The sequence below is a fragment of the Biomphalaria glabrata genome, chromosome 11 (assembly GCF_947242115.1).
Source record: "Biomphalaria glabrata chromosome 11, xgBioGlab47.1, whole genome shotgun sequence".
Lineage (NCBI taxonomy): Eukaryota > Metazoa > Mollusca > Gastropoda > Planorbidae > Biomphalaria > Biomphalaria glabrata.
The window spans coordinates 32,145,676-32,169,513 of NC_074721.1; the positions used below are offsets into that span (position 1 = coordinate 32,145,676).

The following is a 23,838-nucleotide window of genomic DNA, read 5'->3' on the forward strand; positions in this document are numbered from 1 at the left end:
TTATTTCTCTTTCGCTACGAAAATAAAATTAGGTTTGCGAAAATGGGTTTACCCGAAGTCGATACATTCTTATCTATTAAAAACGAAAAGAGCGATAGCTTTGTTAAATGAATGGGATTATAAAGTGAACAATTAAACGAAATTATATTTAGTACGCGATTCATGAATGAATATAGATCTAGGCCTATCTCAACTCGGCTTCGCAGCTTTCGTAAATGAATGTAGCTTTAGAAAACCAAATTTGAATGTTTATTTGATCAAAATATGAAATGAATGGTCTTTAATTAATATGTTTATGTGTTAAAGTATAAAACTATCTGTGCGAAGAGAAGTTTTATCATCTTAGAGTTGAATTAGAGTTTTAGATCTAGGGATGGGGTTATGAAGTAAACAATTAAACGAATTAATATTTAGTACGCGATTCATTACTGAATTGTCTAATGAAAGAATGTTCGTCAGGAAATCTGTAATCACAGATATAAGGAACTAATTAATGTAAAAAATGCTTTTGAAACACAAATTTGAAGGTTAATTTTATTATATAATGAAATCAATGGATCTTCTTTTGTCTTTTCATGTGTCAAAGTAAAAAACTATCTGCGCAAAGTGTATTTCTTAAAATTAGATCTAGGTCTAAATCCTTTCTATCTTTTCTCATGTCAACATTGTAGACATGGCCTAGATCCATAAAATACTATAGCTGTAATAGAGTCGGACAACTTTATTTTTTTTGAGGGTCTTAAGTTTGTTTTAGGGCTACAATACATACACTACGGTCTAAGTTGGTACCCAAGGAACATTCCTGCCTAGTTTTATCAAGATTGGTCAAGCGGTTTTGATGTCTATAAGTAACATACATCCATACATACCCCTCACATTCTACTTTATAATATAGATTATCAATAAGACGTTTTACAAAGCTTATATTAGCTCACTCCGTCTGTCTGTCTGGGTGAAATCTTGTACACGTTATTTCTCCCAATTCCCATTCTTGGAAAATTTGCACAACAATTCATTGTCGATGACATCACATGAATCACTAACAAAAATTAACGAAGTAGTTAATCAATTTGTCGTAATTAATTAATTCTATTTTATATAGAAATGTGCTAAGCTATTGGCAGATAAGTCTTGTGAAAAGTATTAAGTCGTTCGCTAAGAATTTTTAACTAAACTATAAAACCTTCTATTTTTATAGTTACATGACAAGATATTAATCATCCTTCTCATGCCTCATAATAACTCACTCTGTCTGTCTGGTCAAAAGTGTGCTCACATTATTTCTGCCACACCAATTCTGGGATCAAGTTAAAACTATGCACAAATATTCATTGGCGTAGAAATACATTAATCAAATTTTATTTAAAATAACCGTTAGTCAATTAACTACTGGTAATTCATTATTTTTTTTATACCGACAAGGGAAATTAGTCAATCAGTATTGACAAATATATGGCTAAATATGCTGGGGTTGTCCCCTTATAAAATTGTTCATATTATTTATCCCACACCCATTCTCGAATCAAGTTGAAAGTTTAAACAAGTATTTATTGTACCTAACAAAACATTAACAACAAAAAATTAACCCATTACTCCATTAATTATTGGTAATCAATTTTTTTATATCGAATAGGGGAAATAGTTTCTACTTTATTGAGATATATAGTTGTAAATGCAGAGTTCTTCCCCTTATATTAGCCTTGTTTTTTGTTTTTTTATGGATTTTTTTTTTGTATGCTTCTTATATTATGCCATCTGATTTTATCTTTTGCCTTCTCCGATACCATAAATTTTATCTTGTTTGAACCCATGGGCCCCTCTGATGCTGTTAATCCTAATAATAAGTCTTTTGGTTTAACCTTAGGCATCCAGCCATCTTGATTGATAAATCGTCTGATTCAACCTGCTGATTCTGTTCTGAGTTTTTTCACTTGTTTAAAGGACACTTTAAAAATCTTCTATATAAGGGGAGGTAATTAAAACGATTTTATGCTGTATCAATAATGTCTGCAAATAGACTTTGTGAAAGTAAACACAAGGATTCCTAAGTAGGCGCATTTCTGACAGATGCATTTTTTTTTACAAAGCTTATCTCTCTGTCTATCTGGTCAAACGTTTGTACACGTTATTTCTCCGACACCCAAACTCGGATCAAGGTGATACTTTACATAAATATTTAGAGTATCTAACAAAACAATTACATTTTATAGCACATGTAAGATATTTCAGCATCTATTACAAATTAAATGACATGACTGATTCAAACTAATTGATACAACTACTCTTCGTATAAATTTATTTTTTAAAATGTTTTTTTTTGTTGTTTCCATGTCTAATGGCACATCCTTGCGTTGTCTATGTAACACTATATTAAAGAAATTGCCACAGAAATAATTCAAATGTTTTACTTTAAATATACAATAACATGATAATACATACAGATTAAAGTATAGTAAACATTACACATACACAAGCAAAACAGTCAGTTCCTTTATATACAAAATTATAAAACCTATTTAATATTATAGTCGAAGCCACTCACAGATATATGTTTGCACTCAAAGCTAAAATCTCAAAATGGTTATTCCACCTTCTGTCCTGTGGTTCATTTTCATTTTTTTTTTATGTTTTCAATGACATTTCATCTAGGGATACATGACATTTTCTTAACATAAATGAAGTTTACTCCCTTTAAGCATAACATTTACAAGTAAGAGTCGAGACTACATTTATCCGTGTTACTGGCACCGGAAGTTGGCATTTACTGTTACCCTTTACATACACACACACACAAACACACCTTAAAACGGTTACTACACTATTTATTCACTCTAAAAAAAAAAAGAATCGGGTGTCAGAGCCACCGACCAGACAAAAAAAAAAAGGTCTGTCTTCTTCATTCGGCACCTTCAACGGAGGTCACGCTTCATTCCCTTATCTAGCTTTGCTAATGACTAAGTCTTGTATGTGTGTGTTTGCGTTTGTGCGTGTCTATGCTTTTTGAATTTAAGGACACCCAATAGTTCTAACTGGCGGAACGCAGGGCGTGCAGAATTGACTTGTTTGCAGACGTTCATGTTGGTGTGTTCACAATAGAACGTGTGTTCACAAGAACGTGTGTTCACAATAGAACGTGTGTTCACAAACCAGAGAAGCAGAGCTCAATTTCTTTCCACTGAAAGAGAACCTCTTTCGTGTAGAAGTAGGCCTACATTAAAATTTGAAAACTTTTGGACCAGAAATAAAAGCAGAGATTTAAAAAAAAATAAAAAGAAAAGGATTACTTGTTTAATGCTAACGTATGCTATACTATACACAAGACAGTAATGGAATTAGTGTTATGCAAACTAAAGGCCTACAACACCACTGACTTCGGATGTCCACATCACTGACTTCGGATGTCCACATCACTGACTTCGGATGTCCACATCAGTGACTTCGGATGTCCACATCACTGACTTCGGATGTCCACATCACTGACTTCGGATGTCCACATCACTGACTTCGGAGGTCCACATCACTGACTTCGGATGTCCACATCACTGACTTCGGAGGTCCACATCACTGACTTCGGATGTACACATCACTGACTTCGGATGTCCACATCACTTCTTCTTCTTTGTTCTCATTGTTATGTTGGAGTGTTCAGATGACTAGACCAATACATGAGATGAACTGCGCAGTGCTTTCCAAATCAGGGAGCTCTCCATATAGTTTTCTTTCTATTGGGGTGTTTTGGGGCCAGTGTCTTGTACGGGCTTCTTGGTAAAGAGAGCAGTTTTGGAGGATGGGTGGTCGGCATTCTCTGGTGATACTCCACATGGACAGATTTCACTGGTTCCAATTTTGAGCTTCCGGTACATGTGTTGTCGCATTCTGTTGTGTCCGGTCCTGAGTCGAAAGATTAGACGTTGATCTTGTCGGGATAGCTTCGGGTATCTTCATCACTGACTTCGATTTCTTTAATATGCCACCTTCATTATCGTAAAGAATGTATACATAGAAGGATAGAAATACTTATTAGGAGTAAAATTTGTTCCCTTTTTTTTTTAAACAGCTTTTATCAACTCTTTCTGTCTGTTATACATTTTGAACACGTTATTTCTCCCACATCTATTCACAGATCAAGTTGAAACTTTACACAATTATTTACTTTATCTAACAGAACATGACTCGATTTAAAAATTAATCAATTTTGTCAATTAGTTATCGGTAATTAATTATGTTGCTTGATATCGAAAATAAAATATTTTAGCAACTTTTCCAATACTAAGTGAAAATGAATTTTGAGTAGTGCATTCCTTTTTGGAGTAGTAGTCTAGCGAAATACTCATCCCAGAGGCGTAGTGAGCGGAACAAAGGGAGCATGATGCCCCATCGCCATCCTTAGGGGGCGCCAGACGTGAGAGGCGCAAAAAAAAATATAAATTTTGTAGATATCTTAGTTTGGTAATACATTCTAAGGTTATTTGTAATATATAAATATTAAATTATTTATATTTCTAAGCCTATATTTCTATGCGATGTTTAGGGGAATTAAGGGGGGGGGGCACCAATAATGTTTTTTTGCCCTGGGCGTAGGTTTTGCTCACTACGCCTCTGCTCGTGCCTCCCTAATCTTGTTTAAAGCATTGTTACAATATGCATAGTTCATGAAAAAACAAGTATTTAAATTTCTTTTTTTAAAACTCTCGCTTATATTGAGTTAGATTGGATCAATTGTTTTGAATCAATCATGTAATTAATTTTTAATGACTTAGTATTTAGCCATATACTTGCAATACAATATACTTGCAATACCATATACTTGCATTACCATATACTTGCAATACATATATATATATGTATATATAAAGAAAAGTTAAGTTCCCCTTTCAGACCTTGTGGTCTATAGAGCAGATGATGTAAAGGTCATCTGTTTCTGTGGACTACGGTTAACGAGGGTGTCATGTGGCCAGCATAACGACCAACCGCCTTTACCATATATAAATATGTATAAATTTGTCCGAAACGGATAAACCGTTTGGTGCGATCCGTGCAAACAAGAGTTTTTGACGCATAGGACTTTTTCGCTCGAAATGTTTTGGTCACATAATTTATGTTTATTGTAGTATTTCTCTTTTTATTTATTTTTTTAATGAGGCTTTGAATAAGAGATTGACCCTATACTAAACAATTAGATCAAAAAGATAATCATTAAATGACATCAGTTAGGCCAGGTTCACACCTAACTTCACCTTCACTTTCACCTATCCCTTGGTCTGCTGGACTGTTGGGGCACCACACATGTCAACCTTCTGTCTCCATTCTTCTCTGTCCTTTGAATTTTGATAGAATTTCATTCTGATATTCTTTCCGAAAATATTGAAACCTGCCTTTTTACCTGCCTGGGGGGACCACTTCGGGGGCTGATTTTGAGTTTATATTTTGCCTTAAGTAGAATCTCTTCATTGACCAACCTGTCCACTCTTTGACGTTGTCTTCCCATCGCATTCTCTCTCTGCCACGTCTTCTTAGCCCTGGTTCTGTTCTCTGAAGGAAGGTCTTTGCGAGCCCTGAGGACCTTGATTTTTACCAGACAGACAGACAGACGAAGTGAGCTATTGTATACTTGGTAAAAAATAGAAGGCATTAATGTATTATTTCTTTTCTTTACTATTTCAATTGAGTGTGACGTTCTTTCGATTGGTTCCTATTTTACCTTGACCTATCCCTTAGTCTGTTGGACCGTTGGGGCACCATGCAAGCAGGGCCGGTCCTACAGATTGCGGGGCCCTATGCGAAACGGATTACGCGGGGACTAGTCTGGGTAGGGATAAGTATAATAAGTGAAAATTAAGATTTTTTTGTTAGAAAATAAATTCGTCTTCGTATTTTATTCGTACTTTACTAAGTGCAAAATCACGATCAAATTAACCTTACGAGCCCTCTACTATAGAAGATAGATTTCCAACATAAAGCCGATAAACATTCAGACATGCCTTTTAGATTTACTATCGATAGCAAAATATCGCTTGTGATTTTTTTAAAGAGATCGAGATAGATTTAGATCTACATTTAAACTATTACAGTAAATTAGGTAATGGAACTTACTGTTTTGGTTAAAATTTGCTCTATTATTTTTATTACATGAAAGCTGACAATGCCGTTTTTTTAAATCGCTAGTAGGATTGGCTTTTTCCATATTGAATGACACACCGTAAGTACAATTTTGTCTATTTTTCAGAACATGTTTTGAGTTTTCAGGATATTTTAATAATTTCAGGAGATTTTCATGACTTTTTTCGTATACTTAGAAAATCAGGAGACCGGGAAAACCCTGTTATAAGTTAAAATGATTTAATTTAATAATTTACAACTAGAATTAGCGCGGGGCCTATGAATGTGCAGGGCCCACTGCGGCCGAATAGGTTGAAGCGCCCTAAGGCTGGTCCTGCATGCAAGATCTGTCGACCAGGGTATAGGGGGTACTGGAAAGGGCTAGTACCTTTGATGGTCCGGCAGGCTGCACCTTTAAGTGGACGGCCTCACTGGTCCCCTTCCAATACCTAAATCTCTCACATGTGGCTCCAAGCGCCATGCCCTAGAAAACCGCTTCAGCTGGCGGACTAAACCATGTGAGGGGGCGGTGATAACAGGGCACCGGCCAGGGCTGAAGAGTCCAAAGATGGACTACAACGGCCACATGTTCAGGACCAAAGCGAACCATCCTAATTGGAGGTATTTGACTGTGGTCAAGCATGGAGAGGGATGGGCGCCGCCATGCAAGTATCTGTCCCTCTTTACACCAAATGAAAACTGAGTTTCCTATTTACTATTGGCAAAGTCCTTTTAGGTGAATATCCATTAGCCGTACTGTGGGCTTATCGGTAAGTTTTATGTCTTTGTTTACCTAAGTTCAAATTGGTTTCATGTCTTTTCTATCAAGGATCAGATAGTTTTTATGTTTTGTCTAACAAGGTTCAAAGGTTATATTTGTGTTGGGTATTTGTTTTGTTTGTTTGTTTGTTTGTTTCTTCATCAACTCTACCAGGGTGGAATCTTGTACGCGTTATTTCTCCCACTTCCCATTCTCAGATCAAGTTGAAAGTTCTTACAATCATCCATTGTCAATGACAACACATGAATCAATCAAAATTTTACAATGTTAGTTAATCAATTAGTCGTTATTAAGTAGCTTTGTTTTACGTAGAAATGAACTAAGGTAAGAGGAGATAAACCTTGTGTAGAGACTTTGGTCATTCATTAACAATTTTAAACTATAGACTTTTTTAAATAATATAAAACCTTCTATTTGTATAAGAATTGTGTATGTCTATCTATCGCGTCTGTCGTTCAGCGTGAAGGCTCGAGACCTAGGGTTCGAATTCAGACTCTAGCAACGTTTTCTAAAAATAGCCTTTGAAGAGCAGCACGGAAACCTTCTCCCAGATAACCCCCCCCCCCCTCCTTTTCCCAACTAGTCTACAAAAGTGAATGGACAACAGTGCATTGAGGCATTCTATTAGCACGAACGTTGTGCCAAACAAAAACAATTAATAAAACTATTTCCAACCGCTCTCAAGTTTATTATTGTTAGCCTAGAACTAGTAAACATTACATAACGTATTCAAAATGATTGGTGCAATTTCATTCAATATAAGCTTTGTGATTTATTTTTTAAAGTATTTTATATATTCTACTTTTTTTTTCTACATTTTAAGAATTCAATATCCCCGCTGATATAATTAAAGGTCAAATCGACCAGATTAGATTTGATTGTTCAAATAGACCTGTCGGGTTATTGACTTTGTCGTATGCAAAGCGACAGAATCTAGGACACCCTGACCCGTGTACAATAGCGTCTTTCACAAAGTATGAAGCCTAAATGAAGGTACGGTGATATAAAGACCCAAAGGAGTCAGGACACCGTTCGGAGGCCCAGAACAGGGCCCTAACTGAAATTTAAAAAAAAAAAGCAATAATTTTAAAAAATTAAGCAATTGTTTTTAAAAGCCTGCATGTCTACGGTATACCTAAATCAACAAATAACTGAAATTCATATTTCGCAATGTTCGTATTTGAGACAGAGATAGACTAGTAAACATAGAGTTATAGTGGAGATAGAGTTAGACCAGTAAACATAGAGTTATAGTGGAGACAGAGTTAGACTAGTAAACATAGAGTTATAGTGGAGATAGAGTTAGACTAGTAAACATAGAGTTATAGTGGAGATAGAGTTAGACTAGTAAACATAGACTTATAGTACTCTACTACGTTTAAGATCTGATCCAAGTTTCGCAATTTTGACAATACCTTATTCAGGTCAGAACATGGAGGGGGGAACCTGGACGCTGATCTCAAAAACGGCTCTAACGATTTTTCTAGAAATTTAACAGTTGATGTTTAATTCTGAGCAAAGAATGACTAGCTCGTTGGCCACATGGGGAACAACTCTAGTTTGACCGTTATCATTTTTCAAATAAAAAGTTAAAGTCATAAAATTTGGCTAGAGAACTAGACATAGAACTAGATCCAACATCTGTTTTGAAAGGCCTACCGCATTCTTGAAATGACTATCGCTTTCGAGAATTTCTGAATGCAAGGCTTTTCTGACTGAAGAGTTTAATAAATAAATGCTCGGGAATATTGTTCGCATCGTCTGCTAGCCTATATCTAAATGCTTATCATTGGAATATTCTAAAGTGCTAGATCTATACATTCGCGTAGCCAGGGTCTTTTCTAGAAAGTCATGGAAAGATTACTCTTTTTTATTTCTACCCCACGTAGTTTTAGCGGCGAAAAAGAAAGAGGGGGGGGGGGAACAAGTAATCTACTCTGTATTCACCCGTCACTAAATAGCAGGGCGGACTCAACCGTTGTGGGGCCCTATACGAAACGGATTTCGAAGGCCAAGTTTGGGTAGGGATACTGATAATAAGTGAAATGTAAGAGTTTGTACTAGAAAATAAATTGTTCTTTGCATTTTATTCATTCTTTACTACGTACAGAAGTACTTTACGAGCATTGCGTTTAGCGAAGTCATACAGTATATCATAAAAAATGTATTTCCTAAATAGATCACGCTCAATGGCAACAATTACCCAATGTTTCAATCTATCTGTGAGAATTGTTGACCTCAGGTAATTCTTTCTTAGTATGAGGCGCGATAAGCTTCTTTCACCAGATTACACAATTACGGCTGATGCATAATGTCGCGCGTAAGATTGGCGTTTTCCATATTTAATGACACCCCAAAATGACAATTTTTGTGTATATATTTCCGTATATTTTAAGGTCTTTTTCGTATATTTTGCTATTTCGGTGGATTTCCAGGAGCTCCTGGTAAATCGACAGGAGGGCGCGGGAATTCTGTTTTTAGTTATAAAATGGTTTAATTTAATAATTTATACACCTTGAATTAGCGCAGGTCCTATGAAAGTGCGGATCCTATTGAAAGTGGGGGCCCACTGCGGTCGCATAGGTTGCAGTGGCCTAAGACCGGCCATGCAAAATAGCGGCGTATACTACGCCGCCGGTCGACTAGTTTTTAAATATTTTGCTTATTTAGTTCTTTCTTTTTGTCTGTGGGTTCAGGTCGTTTAGTGTAAATGTAGTTTGTTTCCTGTTTTTTTTTCTTTGTTTCAAAAAAAAAAAAAAAAAAAAAAAAAATTTCTTTGATTCAAAGAGAAAATGTTTTAAGAACCGTTCCCTGATCAACCCGTGACTATCACGAGATAATTACATACTCTTACAAAAAAAAAAAAATTGAGGCAAGTGTGACAACTGGGCCGTGAAGGTCGTGAAATATATAGGCTACATTAGGAACACCCCAATACAAACCTTTGGGCAAATGATTTTGAAAGATAAACAGACGCTGGAAGCTAGCGTGGCGGCTTCTCAACATGTAACCATGGATTACAAGCAACGCGGTTATGTTTAGGCAAAATGAAATGCTTTATATGGGAAAGAACCAATGGCGAACGCTTTTGTGCCAGTTTTTAGTTTAGAATTTATAACTCCGCAATGGTTAAAGTTATTTAAAAAATGAAAACATCTGCGGACTCCTCAGCTATTGGGCGATAAAACTAAATTTGAATCTTTTTTCCATATCAGCTATTAAATTTATAATTCAAGTCAACTTGCGGTAGGGGTCGGACCTAATCAGCGAACGCAATTTTCGCGGGAGTCATAATGAGCGAAAGGCCGTAAAAAATAGCGAAATAGCATGTTAAAATATAGGAAATTATGCTTCAATTAGTTCTATCATCTAACTTCTTCCATGAAGCATTATAACTATTGTCCTCCTTGTGACATTAGGCCTAAATTTGTTTTCACTTTTCTCGTGCTCCACATATCCTTTCTCTGCTTGGAACTGATGTCTATATAGCCTACGAAACTTGCGATCAAATATTTTTCTTTAAGAGAAAGAAAGAAACTACAAAATTCTATTTCGCCTCCTCCCTATAGGCTAGTCCACGTCATTTTACTCCCCATTTCATAAACTCTCGTTACTGCGACTATTTTTTTAAGAACACATGTTCAGTGCACTTAAATTAATCAACATCAACTCGACCTCCCCCCCCCCCGCACACACACAAGCGCGCTGATTGACCCAAAGGCAGATCCCGAATGCGATGGATTGATGATGTATGGGAGGTAGATCTACAACAACTTGGGTTTCGGGCATGGAGACGAAAGGCTCAGGAGAGATCTTGTAATTTTATACATGTATATTATATGGTAATTCTTATATTTATTACTAAATATATAGTTAGCGTTTTTTTTCCGCTCCTGAAATCGAATATTTTCTCCTGGAAAACTCTTGGAAATCTCCTGAAATCCTAATCTCAGAATGGTGGGGGAACCCAGTGAAAATGAATTCTGATCTTTTAAACATTTATACACATATTAATATCATTAATTAGTAACAAGAGGTTAACCAGCCAGTTAAAAAAAAAGGAGGACGGCAAAACAGAGGTCCCCCCCCTCCCGTATAAACCGTATAGGCCTAAGCGCTGTTAAGATCAAATGATGCGTCGTTTCCCTCACTGGCATAGAGGAAAGTAACTGCCAGCATATGACCTCTGAGAGACTGTTGGAGAGCTGCGAGTCAAACATTTTAGACGGAAAGAAAATGCGGGAAAATATGCTGGTCGCAACTGGGGGTAGACATGTGAAACATGTAGGCTACTGCACTCCTCCTTAATCTTCGAAATCGAAGACATTGGGTTAAGGTTAAAAATAGGCCTATTATTTTAATATTTCAGTTTACAAACAATAACAATAGGTAAGACAAAAAGAAAAACAGATTAAATCAGTAACTAAATTATTATTAATGGCTTTTTAAGCTTATAATAGGGGTTTCGCTGAATAGGTTTTCAGTTAAAAGGTCATTTTGAGCGAACACCCCATAATATTTTTTTTTCCACGGAATGAATAGCCTTAGCTATTCTAGCTAACTATTTCCTCATCTATTTAGAAGCATAATAGGCAATTTTTTTTCGGCCGATGTCCATTGGTGCTTTAAAATCGCCTTAAGTTCGGACCTATTCTCCTTTATCCGGAAACGTTTTGAGAATGAAATTTCCATGCATGTCAACTTTGACCTTCAGCTATGCTTTATTTTATGAGGGAAAACGAAAGTGAATAGATGGAAAATGTAGTAAAATGGAGTCTTTGTAATACCATTTTATTAGTTCTGCAGTTACTTTTGAAATAAATAACAATGGATAGAAATTACGGGGAGGTGTTCGCTTTATATGCCATTTCGCTGATGGGCCTTTCCTATAGTTTCAAAACAGACCCAGACAATTGTTTTGAATTGTGGGGAGACAAAACCCAAGAAAATCGCGTAACCAGAAACCTAGATCTATTCATGTTGTGTTTTTTTTTACACTGTAGTGCTTGCCTATGCTTGCGTGGTTTCTAGATTTAGATCTAGTAATATAAAGACTTTGTAAGAAACTTCTAGCCGTCTCGTTTGGTAGGCGCCTGCTGCCAGGTACTTTCTTCGATGTCAGTTAAAGCAAGTTGACCTTAACAGGTCTTTAAAGCGTTCCCGAGAGGGGGAGGGGCACATCTGTTCCAACCACCTTTCATCGCACCAAAAAACGGTTGCCATCGGCGTAAACTCGTCCACCAAAGGCGATACGTGTTCTGTCCAGCTGTCCAACTATACGGTCTATACCGGCAAGAACATCGCTATTGGTGGTGCTGTCTTACCATCCAATGTTCATACTTGATGAGCAGAGCAGACACACAGAATCTATATATATAATTCTCTTCTTCGCTCAACAGTTTGGACGAGCAAGAAGTAAAGGAAAGATCACTCTCTTATTTCTGCGGATAGTCACCCCACGAAAAAACAAGGGGGGGGGGGAATAAGTGAGTATTCACACGTCGCTACGGATGGCTGCGCGCTGGACTGTCAAACCCTGCCCGCTCCCATCCCCCTTCGTCCTGCGGGAGGTTTGGACTAAGAAGTAAACTATCTTCAACTCTGAAGTAAAATCCGAAACATGTAAACATTTTACAAACACTAAATAGAAGCGCCGGACTTAACCATTGTGACCATGAAGAGAACATGGAAAGAGAACAAGTAATCTACTATGTATATTTACCCATCACTAAATAGCAGGGCCGGACATAAGCATTGTGTGGCCCTATGCGAAACGGATTTCGCGGGGCCAAGTTTGGGTAGGGATACTGATAATAAGTGAAAATTAAGAGTTTGTATTAGAAAATAAATTCGTCTATGCATTTTATTCATTCCTTACTACGTACAGAATTACTTTAAGAGCCTTGCGTGTAGCGAAGTCATACAGTATATCATAATAATTCTGTTTCCTACATAGATCACGCTCAATAGCAAGAATTACCAAATGTTTCAATCTATCTTTGAGAATTGTTGACCTCAAGTAATTGTTCATTAGTTTGAGGCACGAGAAGCTTCTTTCACCAGATTACACAATTACGGCTGATGCATAATGCCGCGCGTATGATTGGCGTTTTTCATATTGAATGACACCCCAAAATGACAATTTTTGTGTATATATTTCCGTATATTTGAAGGACTTTTTCGTATATTTTGAAATTTCGGGAGATTTCCAGGAGCTCCTAATAAATCGACAGAAGGGCGTAGGAAATCTGTTTTAAGTTATAAAATGGCTTAATTTAATAATTTATACACCTTGAATTAACGCGGGTCCTATGAAAGTGCGGGTTCTATGAAAGTGCGGGGCCCACTGCGGTCGCATAGGTTGCAGTGACCTAAGGCCGTCCCTGCAAAATAGCGGCGTATGCTACGCCCCCGGTCGACTAGTACTAATGATTTAATCACACAATATAAATTCCGTACACGAATTCAACAGAGACAAGATTACAAAGAGAGTTTGTGTTACACAAACTCAGAGGCGGCCCCCGTCGAAGTCGGATCCCTGTCGGATCTGCATATTCGCAAATAATATTCAAGAGGTGATTTAATTTTGATGTAAAATGTTGTACACGTTTCGGATGTTCCTTCAGAGTTGAAGATAATTACTTCCTAGTCCAAACCTCCCGCAGGAGCGGGCAGGGTTTGAACCCTGGGCCATCCATAAATCTGAACTACAGTCCAGCGCGCAAACCGCACGACCAGGCAGCCATCCGATGGTCAAAAGTAATAATGTTTCAAAGATTCATTTGCCGTAAATTTAAATTTGAATTTAATAAAAAAAATAGTAGATTAGTTTTAGTATATTAAAACATTACAATATTGATCAAAACGTTTGGAAATGAAAATCTACACTTTTTTTTTACACTTTAAGTTTAGAAATTGAAATTCTACATCTTAATCTAGTCTATTTTAGTCTAAACTAGATCTAGAAATTCTAGATCTAGACTCTAAAATAATTTTAATTAGAATATAAATCCAGATCTAGATATACTGTAATAAAAATCTAGATCTAGTTTAAAAAATCTAGATTAGATCTAAATCAAGATATCATTCCTTTTTTAAACGCGAGTCACATAACGAGGCTTAATAAACATTACTATACCGAGTTCTTTTTTCATTTCATTTGAAGAATTAATTCCATATAAAGTCAGAGGGAAAAAAAACACTACGTCACACGGCCTAGCTAGACTAAAAATCGCCTTCATCTATAAGAGCCATTTATCGAGTGTTCATAGACTTTGGTGCACCGAGTGCGCTCTTTAAGCATTTCATTTAAAGAATTCATTCCATATGACGTCAAAGGAAAAAAAACACTACGTCACACGGCCTAGCTAGAATAAAAATCGCCTTCATCATTACGAGCCTTTTATCGAGTGTTCATAGACATTGGTGCACCGAGTGCGTTCTTTTAGCATTTCTTTTAAAGAATTCATTCCATATGACGTCAAAGGAAAAACAAACACTACGTCACAAGGCCTAGCTAGACTAAAAATCACCTTCATCAACACGAGCCATTTCTCGAGTGTTCATAGACATTGGTGCACCGAGTGCGTTCTTTTAGCATTTCATTTAAAGAATTCATTCCATGTGACGTCAAAGGAAAAAAAAACACTACGTCACACGGCTTAGTTAGACTAAAATATGTTTTCATTAATACAAGCAATTTTTTCGAGGGTTAATAGACATTGGTGCACCGAGTGCGTTCTTTTAACATTACATTTAAAGAGTCCATTCATATGACGTCAAAGAAAAAACAATTCCATTACCTCACAATAGGCTAGTACCGGTACCATAAAAAAAAATGTCTTTATTTACACGAGATATTTAACGAGGGTTCATAGACATTGGTGCACTGAGTTCTAATAGAATTTATTTAAAAAGGATCAAAGCCGCATTGTTTTTGCGTTTTGTCTGTCAGTCGGTCTGTCCGTCATCTTGATATAAAAAACAACAACTAAAAGTTATTAAAAATTGATTAACCTTTATTTTACGTTTCAAAACATCGCAATAATTTTTAGGTATAAACACAATTGAAAAGTTTATATAATAGATTGTTCCGGATGTTTGTATAAATAGTAAAAGAAAAAGAGAATTTCAGATAAATGTAATACCGTTAATTAAATTTTTTGGATGGTCTCGTATAAAAATTAGATGTACTACAGCCACGTGGAGAGATTTTCATACCTTACTTTGGTGTTTGGATTCTGTTTTCCTTAAAAATCGGAACATAATATTAACGATAATTAGATTTTTTAATGTTTTAGGTAGAAAGTTAAATGTACTGAAGAGAGTAGTGAGTTAAAATATTTTTCATAAAAATCCGTAAAAACATTATTTCGTAAATGAGAAGATTATTTGTTTATTAATTAGAAGAGGGAGTTCAAACAATTATTTGGCGTTAGTAGATTTTTAAATAAATTCGGAAATTTCTGGCGACGATTTGTATGAAACAAAATCCGGAACTTTCTTTATCGATTACAAAACTTCTATGTTATGTTTTACAAGAAAATTAAATGTCTAAAAAGTAATTTTCAGTAATCAATTCTAGTAAATTACTTTTTTTTTAAAGCCTTATGCGATTTCAAACAATCATTAGGCATAATTCATGTTTTATAAAACAATATCCGGAACATTTTTACACTTAATGAAATATAAGTCAGTATAGAGATTTTGATTTAGCATTAATATGCTATTTACATAAAAAACGGAACAACATAATATTGATAATGTGTTTTTGCAACGTTTAAGCATGGAAATTGAATGTAATATAAATTAGAAGAGCAAACAAACATTTGTTGGGGTTGATTAGTTTTGCACAAAAAAATCCGGAACAATTAATTTTTAGATACTTAAAACTATTGAGATGTTACGGGAGGAACATTAAAGTGTAAATCAGATTTTCAATAGCTTTTAGAGTTCTAGTTTTTTTAATCTAATCGTGACGGACAGACTGACCAACAGACAAAACGCACAAAAATAATCTTCTTTTATTCGGATGGGGGCACTAAACAAAAAATAAATAAAATCTGATTTTTTAAAAAAGTTTAAGGAATTGGTTTAGCACCTGATCATGTAGCGACGTTACGCTACTGCACGAAAATCGCTGCATAAAAAGTCTATTAAAAAAAATGTGCGTGATATTTACATACAAAATGCATTATTAGCCTTTATAAACAAACAGAAATGTTTTCTTTTAATTTTAGCAGCTAGTTGACCAGAAAAAAACATCTTTAAGTATTATTAATATTTGTTGTAAACATTTCCTGTACATTTTAAAAATATATTTGACTTAGTGATACTGAAAATACACAAATATTGTCCATCTTTGTAAGCATATTGTAACATTGCCTCCCTTACATTTACGTAATTGTTTTAGAATTGGTGTATTTTTATGAAAAAATCGCTTGCATAATTAATTTTATAAATTAAACGGTTTGCTTTTAGAAAACCAAAAGTAGCCGTTGCACCTAAACTTTTCAAGCCGCATTTAATGATGAAATGATATTTTTCATATCTCTTCTAGTTTTCGAGATCTGAGTGTGACAGACGGACAGACGGACATTTTGCACAAACCTAATAGCGGCTTTTTCCCTTACGGGGGCCGCTAAAAATATTGAAATAAGCTCGCAGGCTCATTGTGCAACTGACTCCATGAACCCCTCTCGTCTTTGCTTTCTACATCGTTCGAGCCTATTCTATATTTAGACAACAATCCAGAAACATGTTTAATTATCTCCCCTGAGCTATTTAGCTTTGGTGGAAACATGTTTTGTTTTCTGGAGAGGTCATGCCACAGAACAATTTCCGTTGTTATTAGCCACATAGTCTAGATTTGTGACACTCTTAACTCTTTCTCTCCGTAATTATTTACCACATTCTGGTGGAATCAACGCTGGTATCGTCAGTTAGGAGAGAAAGAGTTAAAGGTGTATAGCAGTGTTTCCCAAACTGTATTCCACGGAGCCCTTCTGTTCCGCGAGTCCTGAATAGGTGTTCCACGAGGTCTGAATAGGTGTTCAGCGAGGCCTGAATAGGTGTTCCGCGAGGCCTGAATAGGTGTTCCACGAACTACTGGAATAGTTAACTAGAGTAGGCCACCACGTGAATTAAAAAAATTAGCAAAGTGTTCCGCTAAATACTCAGAATGTGCGAAGTGTTCCATTAAAGGAAAAGTTTGGGAACCACTGAGTGGGAGAACAAAACCCAAGAAATTCACGTCACCACAAACATAGATCTATTCATGCTCTATTAAGCAATAGAGTTAAAATTCATTTTATTCAATAGTATCACAAAACATATACTGTTATAATGGCTCTGAAATATTTTGCTTGACCCTCGCAGTCAAGGTTCGAACCCTAGACTCCCCACTTGCGGATCAAATGGCTTACTTTTTTTTTTCTTGGTGAAAAGAACGAAGGAGGTCAAATTTGTGGGTGTGGGGGGGGGGGAATATTGCGTGATTGAGCTGGTCAGAAGGGCTATTTGGAAGGAGCGTCAAGTAGCCCTCACATCCAGAAAACAACATCGCAATGAACATGCTGCATCAGCCGACAATTAACCTCGGAGACCTCTTGGAGGTCCTGAAATTTTCTACAAAGATTCTTATTAACTGTCAGACCTTACATATCACTAGAGAAATTATCAGAGGACACTACTAGGAGAACAAGAATCATTTCTGTTCCCTTTAAGAAAACTTGACCGTGGCTTAGGCAGAGAATTTGAAACATGTTTTATATGATAAGTATCCACGATCTAATATAGCACAATGTAAGGAGTATGTATGTAGCTGGTGGATCCAGAGGGGGAAGAGAGGCGGTATATGCGATCGCATCATATATATATATATATATAAACTAACTTATAATAATTATGTTCATAATTTGCATAGCACAATAATTTGAACTACTTTCGTGATTTATAGGGGAACGTTTATAGACTTATAAAAATATAATAAAAGTTATAGATTTATTTACTTCTTGTGTGTTTGAAAAATACACCCTTCACCTGTTATAAATCTCTAGATCCTGTTTTTGCCTGATCTAGTTTGACAGTTCACACAAACTGGGTTTCGGGGGGCTTCGTTTAAGTCAATAGTGATATAAGATTAGGGAAGGTGGGGTATGTCTCTGTACCGGCACGTACTGTTACAGGCAGAGCATGGGGCATAATTTGGTTGTAAGAATATCTTTGTTATTACACTGCTTCATTGACTTTAAGAGAGAGAGAGAGAGAGAAAGGAAAGGGGGTGAGGGAGAGATGGGATGAGGCCATTACTAAAAGAAAGAAAGAAAAGAAGGAATTGAAAAATTAGAGCTATAAAGAAAAAAGGGGGAAATGGGAAATAAGAGAAACAGAACATGAGAACTTGATAGAGATGGGATTACAGAGGGAAGTAACTCTGGTACCCAGACTGAAAATACGCAAACTGGTTTTTAGCGGCTCTCGGAAGAGGAATAGCCGCAATTTGTTTTGTGTGGTCTGCCAATCTGTCTGTCCGTCCCGTTTATATAGCAAAATCAAAATCTAGAAAAGATATTGAAAATCCGATGTCAGGATATTTTAGATCTTGCAAAGTTCTAGTGAAAAGGCTCCTTTTTTTTCCCCTGAAAGTTAACCGTTTAATTTTTTAAATTAACTATGCAAGACCTCAATGATACATTCAACAATCTCAGTATGTTTTTAAAACATGTATACAAACGGTTTTTTTTTTTTTTTTTTTTTTTTTTTTTTTAAATTAATTTTGTAGAAAATTTTTGTAATTTCAGTGTTTTCTGTTATTCAAGCTACTAATATTTTAAATGCATTTTTTATTTTTGTATAAAAAGAGAAAGAATGCTTTAAGTATGTATATAAGTCAAATATATTTTTAAAACAACGGTTAAACAGGAGTAATCTATAGTATACAAACACAATGTGTAAAATCTCATAATATACATAGCTGAGGGATAATTAATAATTCACAGCATTTAGGTCATATTCACATTGAGGCATGTCTTCATAACTACCAGTTCATTGATATCATATAATAACATATATATCCCTGTACCATGTGACGGGTGGTGAAGCGCTTGGCTTTCGAACCTGGAGTCCTGGGTTCAAATCTCGGTGACTGTGATTGTGAATTTTGGGATTTTTAGGGCGCCCTTGAGTCCGTCCAACTCTAATGGGTACCTGACTTTAGTTGGGGAAAGTAAAGGCGGTTGGTCGTTGTGCTGGCCACATAACTGTGACATAACACCCTGCTTGTTAACCGTTGGCCATAGAAACAAATGACCTTAACATCATCTGCCCCATAGATGACAAGATCTGAAAGGGAAACTTTACTTTACTTAATGCATTCTTAAGTCTTTAGTCTAGAACAATTAAATCGAATTGTTTTGATTTGCATATTGAAATACAGCAATCGAATATCAATATAAAGTAATTGCTGGTAGTCGATGTACGCGTGGGGAAAGTAAAGGCGGTTGGTCGTTGTGCTTGCCACATGGCACCCTGCTCGTTAACTGTTGGCCAAAGAAACAGAAACAGCTGACCTTAACATCATCTTCCCTATAGATTGCAAGGTCTGAAAGGGGAACTTGACATCCCTCTACCCTGAGGTATCGATATAATATCGGCAACATTTTTTGATACGAACACATCTCCTCCTTTTGTATTGGCGGAGAAAGGGTTGTGGTTCTTTTTCTTTGTTCCCATTGTTATGTTGGAGCGTTCAGATGACTAGACCAATTCATGAGATGAACTTCGCAGTGGTTTCCAAATCAAGGAGCTCTCCATATAGTTTTCTTTCTATTGGGGTGTTTTGGGGCCAGTGTCTTATACGGGCCTCTTGGTAAAGAGAGCAGTTTTGGAGGACGTAGTCGACATTCTCTGGTGATACTCCACATGGGCAGATTTCACTGGTTCCATTTTGAGCTTCCGGTGCATGTGTTGTCGCATTCTGTTGTGTCCGGTCCTGAGTCGAAAGATTAGACGTTGATCTTGTCGGGATAGTTTATAGTAAGCATCTTCTTTCTTGTGGTTTGGATGAGAGATCGTCCATTTCTCATTTATTTTATTTACAATTAAAGGGTTATGCTGAGGTTATTGAAACCTGCCTTTTACCTGCCTGAGTGGACCACTTCGGATTTTGAGTTTGTGATTCCACACAAACTATCTCTGCAACCTTGTTTAAAAAAATCTTAAACTATGTTTTGCACTGAACTCTAGTAGTTTGACTATTCTTGTATTTTGTGATTGTAGTCACGGAGTCTAAAGCATATTCTACATCTATTCCAGTGGCACTACAGGCCATCGAGGGCCCTAGCACATCTTCCCATTCTTTCCGGTGAACACTCTTTGCTCCTCTGTTCTCTGACGTATAGTTAATATTTCATGGTTGGTGCAAGTCGTCGATCCAGGGGCGTAGCTATGAATTTTCCATCGTTTGGGGTTAGGGCTATGCCAGGGGCCCCTGTATTTTGCGTAAAATTTAATTTACGGAATGTAAAAAAAAAAACGCTCGGGGGAATTTTCGAATCCCCCGTCCTCCCACCTACCCTAGCTACGCCACTGCCTCCATCCGGTTTCTTCATGTATGGCACCAAACATTTTTCTGAGGATTTTCCTTTCCCAAATATTAAGCAGATTTTCTGTTCTTTTTGTCAGCGTCCACGTTTCCCCTGCATCTGTAACTGCTGAGCTTAGGATTGTTCTGTAGAGTTTTCTTTGTTTTCTTAGACATAAATTTGCTTTTAAGTATGAATTGTGTATTAAAGCATTAAAGAAAGCCAAGTTGCCTGCTGCTAGTCCTTCCTACTGCACTTCGTAAATCAATTGGAATGTATTATACTTCCTAAATATTTGAAAGTTTCTACGTTTTCAAACTAGTGGCTAGTCATTTGAATATATTGTTCTTCTGCCTGAATTTTTCTTTTCAATAGAACATATTTGATTTTGTTACAGATAGTTCAATATCGTTTCCGTTTGGACACGCGCTAAACAATAAAACAGTTCTTCCACTAGACGTAAGCCTACTTTTTATAATGCCTCTATTTAACTCGTACCTTCTTGGAAACTTGTGTGTCTGAGTGTGTGTGGAACCTGGACACGGATCTCGAAAACGGCTCTATCAAAAACCACTGTCTTCACCAGGATTCAATTACGGGACCCCACGATTCGGAAGCCAAGCGTTTTACCACTGAGCCCATCGCGCCTCTAGTAACAAATTTCTATGGCCCAAAAGCTAAAAAATAAGGTTGGACTTCATGGCTCTAGATTATTATAGATCTAGATGTTTCTAGCAAGCTACTCATTTAGGTCACTCCATCAAACTCTCCAACTTGTCAACAAAATAGGTCAGTCTATACAATAATGCAGTACAGACGACAGGCCAAGTCAGTCAGGCGGTCACTGTTAATGTATATAATATTTATGTCAGGGATTCTCAGGATTGCCTGATGGGGGTTGCACATGTTTTTGAGTGTTCTAATGAGATTTCCGTAAGATGTTCCAGTTTACAAGAGTTCTAGCTAAAAAAAAAAAGGATGTTTGTTGAAACTATAGTTAGGCCTACATGTCTGTATGTAGATCATAGTTAATTAAATAATTAGTATTTAAGAAAATACCTTAGGTAAACTTAAGGTAAACTACCTTGTAGGGCCGGATTCACCTGTAGGCACAACCTATAGATTAGGGCACTCAAGAAATACTTAGCACTGATAGCACTCAACTTATATTTCAAAAAGCTTAGGGCCTTTTCAAGTCTAAATACGGCACAGCCCTATTTGATTAAATGTATCTGTTCGTATTGGTTGCGGACGGTCGTTGACTTGTAGCCCCAAACTGCTGGCAGACTTCTAACACGTTGTAGCTGTATTATATCTTAACTTGTCAAACTTTAAATAACTTGAATAAAATCTGTGTGAACAGTATTATGTAGAACTTTGATTACAATATAGACAAAAATCAACTTGAAATGTAGCAGACTTTAGTCATAATATAAAATGATATTTTATTCACAAAATCTCACTACAATAACACGTCATTTCAGTCTGGCGTTTCGAAGTCGTCTGTCCTACTCCAGACAGCTGACGACAATGCCGCCTATCTTGCATCATTCACACTGTATGGCTAACCTATTCCAACCGTCACCATAGAAACACGCACACATACCTCATAAGAGTACGGTATCGCATAAATTATGATGCCTTATTGACAATTAATACTTTATATTGCAACCTACGAAAAAAAAATAGATTCAGTTGCCAATATTTGAATTGAATTGAAAAAAAAAAAAATCTGGTCATTGAACAAGCGTGGTACCACTAATGGCTTAAGTTTGAAGATCCTGGCAATGAACTTATCGTGTGACTGAGTCTAGAGACTGTGGAGGCTTATGGTGCTGCCTTGCGTTCATTTTGGTCAAACGTTTAAACGCATTCATGCGTGATCGTGTGGAATAAAAAAAAAAAAAGGCGTTCCTGAAGATGAACTGAACATATCACATACTATTTTACTATTATCCCTCCCCCCCCCCACCCACTTCAGACCCGCCCCCCTTCCCCTACCCTGTGGCATTGTCCCTAACCCTAACCCTAACCCTAACCTTTCGTCAAGCATACACATGGTGTAGAACAAAATGCTGGTGAAAAAAAAAAAAACGGGAAGCGATACGTACAAAAAAAAAAAGTAGTAGGCTATCCAGAGTTATCTAGTAAGCTATCCAGAGTTATCCTGCTCTTTGCTTCAAGCAGGAAAAGGGCTAACTGGTAAGGAAAGAACTTAAGATTCCTGTAGTGTCAACATGGCATTAAAACACTTTCAGACTATGGAGATAATGTTGTAGCTGTTGTGGTGATTTTGAACGGAACTAGTCTTAGCGTTGCTTTTGTAGCTGTTTTTTTTTAGTGTAAATGTTTGAATTTGTAAAGTACCTGGCGATCAGGACAAAGCGAGTAGTTAGGTCAATAAAATGGTGTTGACGTGAGGAATGAGTTGGATTTATAATTCTATACTGTCAGTTGGGTTTGGAGTAAATGTTGGTTCTTAACGACTATCACGTGACAGTTGGGATCTGTTGCTTGAACACGTTTATTATTGTAGTTTTCTTTTAATGAAGAGCTATTCTGGGTGACAGTTTACAGCTATGTCTTGTTTTACTGTGTCTTTCTCATGTTTTATTGTGTATATCTCTTGTTTTATTGTGTATTTCTCTTATTTTGTGTATTTCTCTTATTTTGTGTATTTCTCTTGATTTATTGTGTATTTCTCTTGTTTTACTGTGTATTTCTCTTGTTTTATTGTGTATTTCTCTTGTTTTATTGTGTATTTCTCTTGTTTTACTGTGTATTTCTCTTGTTTTATTGTGTATTTCTCTTGTTTTAGTGTGTGTTTGTCTTGTTTTATTGTGTTTCTCTTGTTTTATTGTGTTTCTCTTTGTTTTATTGTGTTTCTCTTGTTTTATTGTGTATTTCTCTTGTTTTAGTGTGTGTTTGTCTTGTTTTATTGTGTTTCTCTTGTTTTATTGTGTTTCTCTTGTTTTATTGTGTTTCTCTTGTTTTATTGTGTTTCTCTTGTTTTATTGTGTTTCTCTTGTTTTATTGTGTTTCTCTTTGTTTTATTGTGTTTCTCTTGTTTTATTGTGTTTCTCTTTGTTTTATTGTGTTTCTCTTGTTTTATTGTGTTTCTCTTTGTTTTATTGTGTTTCTCTTGTTTTATTGTGTTTCTCTTTGTTTTATTGTGTTTCTCTTGTTTTATTGTGTTTCTCTTGTTTTATTGTGTATTTCTCTTGTTTTATTGTGTATTTCTCTTGTTTTACTGTGTATTTCTCTTGTTTTATTGTGTATTTCTCTTGTTTTAGTGTGTGTTTGTCTTGTTTTATTGTGTTTCTCTTGTTTTATTGTGTTTCTCTTGTTTTATTGTGTATTTCTCTTGTTTTATTG

General features: G+C 36.2%; 1 protein-coding gene across 3 annotated transcripts in view; it reads left to right on the forward strand.

Annotated features, from left to right (window-relative positions):
• LOC106069435 (contactin-like) overlaps positions 1–23,838 on the forward strand; it is an 83,182-nt gene that overhangs the window by 21,385 nt on the left and 37,959 nt on the right. The window contains exon 1 of one of the 3 annotated variants that reach the window (XM_056004945.1): positions 22,605–22,665. The exons of the other annotated variants lie outside the window; for them this stretch is intronic. The gene's annotated coding sequence lies outside the window, so the exon portion shown is untranslated. Of the gene's footprint in view, positions 1–22,604; positions 22,666–23,838 lie in introns of those variants that run through there. 3 annotated transcript variants of the gene reach the window in all.